The sequence below is a fragment of the Austrofundulus limnaeus genome, unplaced genomic scaffold (genome assembly GCF_001266775.1).
Source record: "Austrofundulus limnaeus strain Quisiro unplaced genomic scaffold, Austrofundulus_limnaeus-1.0 Scaffold15, whole genome shotgun sequence".
In the NCBI taxonomy this organism is placed as follows: Eukaryota; Metazoa; Chordata; class Actinopteri; order Cyprinodontiformes; family Rivulidae; genus Austrofundulus; species Austrofundulus limnaeus.
In genome coordinates this window covers 3,020,860-3,025,133 of record NW_013952417.1, presented here as the reverse complement: position 1 = coordinate 3,025,133, position 4,274 = coordinate 3,020,860, and the positions used below count along the sequence as shown (strand labels likewise).

General features: G+C 38.1%; 1 protein-coding gene across 1 annotated transcript in view; it reads right to left on the bottom strand.

The window, feature by feature from the left end:
• sema6bb (sema domain, transmembrane domain (TM), and cytoplasmic domain, (semaphorin) 6Bb) overlaps positions 1–4,274 on the bottom strand; it is a gene marked incomplete at its 5' end in the record, with an annotated part of 112,044 nt that overhangs the window by 78,891 nt on the left and 28,879 nt on the right.

Genomic DNA, 4,274 nt, shown 5'->3' with positions numbered 1-4,274 from the left:
ACACACACACACACACACACACACACACACACACACACACACACACACGCACACACATGCACACATATTTGAATGGCAAGCTATGTTTCTCGCCAGTGTCAAGATTTTAAAGCTCATAACGTAGGTAGGACTTATTTTAACATGAGACATAAACCTGCTTAATTACTAAATAAAATTGGGTCACTGCATTTTTCTATCATATTAATTCTTTGAATTAATTAGTTGTAACGTTTGCAAAACCTAAATAAGAGCTGCTTGTTCCGTCAAAGCACTGAGTACCTAAACACACACACAAAATTTTTTTACTTCTGCCTGAGCTAAAAGCTCATTGTTAGACCTGTCACACGTAGAACGTTTGTTGGACTGGTGTTATCAATCCAAGCTGCATTTCTTTCAAAAATGACCAACTGCTTGTTTCATTATGTGACCCTGTTAGCAATCAAATATAAAGTTCTCGACTGGTTTGAGTGTTATTTAAGGGACAAAGACTTCTTTGTATCAATAGGTAACTTTTTATCTGAGTTGACAAAAATGACGTGGGGTTCCCCAAGGTTCCATCTTGGGTCCCCTCCCTATATGGGGAGCCAAGTGTAAAACAGAATGTTTTAAAAATGTCTCTAATAGATTTCTATTATTTACCTCACTCACTGCGTGAAATCTTAGTTTTAAAAATTCCGCTAAAATTTTATTGTTTAGCTGTTTTTTTTTTTTTTTTACATTTTGCTAATCTTTACTAAATCCTAAATGTTCTATATAAAGGTTAAACCCTTAATCCAAAGCTAAATGGAAAGTTTACATTTAAGTGTTTCAGAATGGAATGCAGCCTTTGCCGTTGGTGTGTGTCCTTTGTAATGATGTCATCATCCTGCAACAAAAGCAGTCGCTAACATTGCTTGTCACTGCCTGATCTGTTCTAGGGGCACGATCAGTACCGTCAGCTCATTTGTGCATGTGCTAAATGACAGACTTCTGGATTACCTGTTAATACGTTGGATTTAGAAAAACAAACTGAAATTATTTATTTCCATACTTATTTATAAAGGTTTGCTAAATTATATTCTACGATATGTGCATACTTATTTATATCAGCTTGCGGACCTAAACCGACTTAGACAATAATGTTAAAATTCATCTCATCTTYGGTTTAATTTTTTCCTAGGATAAAAATCCACATCTGTTGCAAACATTGTCTTTTCTATAAAACATTGTGTGTGACAAAGACTGAAATCAAATCAATTCTGTGATCAGTCATCAGTCTAGCGAAGCGCTACATGCTAAAAACAAACGGTACAGATTGTGCATCCGGAACAGATCAAGCAGTGAAACAGCTAGTGCAAATGCTGCTATCACTGTTAACCCCTCTCTATATGACATCTGATTTGCAGTTACAGCCAACATCTGAGCTGCACGTCAAACTGCTGGACCACAGGTACCATCCATATTGTTTTCAATAAACACATTTTGAATCAAAATTTTAAACGCCATCTTCAGCACAATTTGCAGTGTTAGCATTTTGACATCACAAGAAAATCCAAAATTCTTAATTGTAAACTTTATCATTTAGCTTCAGCAATTAAGGGTGTATTCAGACCAGGAAAGTCCTTTGGTCCAATTGTTTGGTACGGACCAAAAATGGACTTTTTTTTGTTTGGTGCGGTTTGCATTCACATTGTGCTTTTTTGCAAATGAACTATAAGTTGTAAACAAAGCCATGAGGCTGACGATCATTGCTCCCATTGGACAAAAAAAGGATGGGGGTGGGACTGAGCCACAGACCCAGAAGAAAACAAGAAAGTCCTGCATGCTGCAGTTCTGATGTGCACATTTTTACTGATAGTACAACTGCAATAKCATTTAAAATGWCAGAAGCAGCTAATTTAATGGTGGTTCTGTGATGAHATTCTAATTTTGGAGCTGCGTCAGTAAATGTGTCCYRCAACCCAAAGGAGACGAGGTGCTCTGCGTGTTCTGACCCACTACATGCTGACAGCAGAGCTGCTAACAGGAGACGACGAAAAGGTATGATTTCAGTTTCTTTAGCTCAGCAATGGTGGCCTGTGAAGTCCAAAAAGGCACATGTTTAATGCAGTTGGTTYGGTTAGAGTCCGGTCTGTATTCACACCAGAAGAGAACTGAAGTGAACCGCACCAGAGTTAGTTTGGAAGCGAACCGAGACCACCTCAAAAAGTGGGTCTTGGTCCGGTTGTTTGATCCGCACCAGAGTTCACGAGTGTATTCACACCTGCASAAAAGGTCCGGACCAACGCTGGAAATGAACTCTGGTTCGTTTAAAGCGGAGCAAATTATCAGGTCTGAATACGACCTAAGATTTACCATTTACATTTAGAATTATTTACATTTAGGATTTAACGTTAACATATAACATTTAACATTTACATTTTAACATTTAGTTAAAATTGGCAAAATGTTAGTTATAGCTAAATAACAATAAAATGCTAGTGGAAATTTTTAATTAGGATTTTACACTCAGAAAGTGAGCACAATAATGAAAATGTGTTACCGCTTTTATTTTACACTTGGTGCCCAGTATCTCCCATTTAATATTTGCTTGCTACTAGCTCATATTATTACAAACCAGAAGATAATCACCATAATAATGTAGGTGACCATGGACCCACTCAAATGTTGAGTAATTGCAGAGAACAAATCAATGCGTCATGTGCCAAATTAGGCTTCAGTTGAAAGAATAAAACAAAACTGAGGTAATTATTTTTGGGCCAAAGAATGTGCGACCCCAAGTCTGGCTAAAACGTTCAACAGCTGCATCTGATCCAGACTGCTGATAAAAGAACACATCACCTCAGTTCTGAAGTACGTACATTGGCTCCCTGTATCTCAGAGAAGATATTTAWAATACTTGTTAGTTAGTTAATAAATCACTGAATGGCTTAGCACCAGAACACATTAAAGATTGTTGTCGTCGTATCAACCTTCCATTCCACTTAGGTCTTCTGGCTCAAGTCTACTGCMCACACCCAGAATCAAAACCAAACATGGAGAGGCAGTGTTCATGCTCCACTAATCTGGAACAAACTCCCAGAAAACTGTAAGAATGCAGGAAAATCTGAGTTTWTTWAATCAAAGTTAAAAACCTATTTGTTTAGAGTTGCTTTTGACTCTTCTGTTTAAAATACGGAATGAAATATTAATTTCAGTCAGTGTTTTCCTTCATTATGTCAATGTAATGTACTTCTCTTTTTTGTTTTCATCACGTAAAGCACTTTGAATTGTCTTGTKKCYGAAATGTATAAATAAACTTGCCTTAAAATGCACACCAGGTTCTGAGATCAAAAATAAAATGGATGGATTATAGACAACCCAAGTTTCAAAAAACTTCAAAGTGATTTAGTCTCTATAAAGTTCTTATTTTAGAACCAGTCCTCTTACTGACTTGTTGCAAATTAACCAAAGTCATTGCAAAAAGCTCCTCCAGCTGTTTTTGATTTGCACCACTTTCTTTTACAGCCTCTTGTTTCTCCCAACTTTGTGAGCGTTGGTGCCATCAAATTCAAAATTACCTTTTATTTTTAAAACTGGTACACATTTTCAGTTTAAACATTTGATGTTTTTCATTGTGAATAAAATATGTTTGTAGGAAGTTTTCAAATCACTGCACTCTCTTACATTTTAAACAACGTTTTAACTTTTTAAAAACAAAATCAGGGTTGAATTAATTCCAGCTGTGTCCTTTGAAGTGAAAAAAAAAAAAGGCGAGTGATGATGTACAGTATATCACTTATCACACTGTAAGTGTCCCAGTCAGGATGGCACCGGCTATGGCACACACATCAGATGGGGTCCACTTTAAGACCACCACCTGCACTGATGTCATCAGAAAGAGCAGCAGACCTGAAGATGAGATGGTGATAGCTGATATGTCAAATGAAAGTGTATATTTGTGTGCGTAAGAGAGAGAGAGACACTGAGATCAGAGGAAAAGTGCTGATATGAGAGACGAGTGAATGTTATTCCAGATGCCCCCCCCCCACACACACACACACACATTCACCCCTTTTTCCCACCCCCACTTTGCCACTTCGCTCCCTGCAGGGTTCTCGTTTTTCACCGGAAAAACAGGCACAGGAAAGGAGGAAGTGTTTTCATGTGCGAGTGTGCAGGCGTCGGAGTGCTCGGGGCGCGCCGTCAAGTATGAAGTGTAATTTCTAATACAGCGGCACCGCGTGACAAATTGAGTCGTGACTATGGCTGTGTGTGTGTGTGTTTGTGTGTGTGTGTGTGTGTGTGTGTGTGTG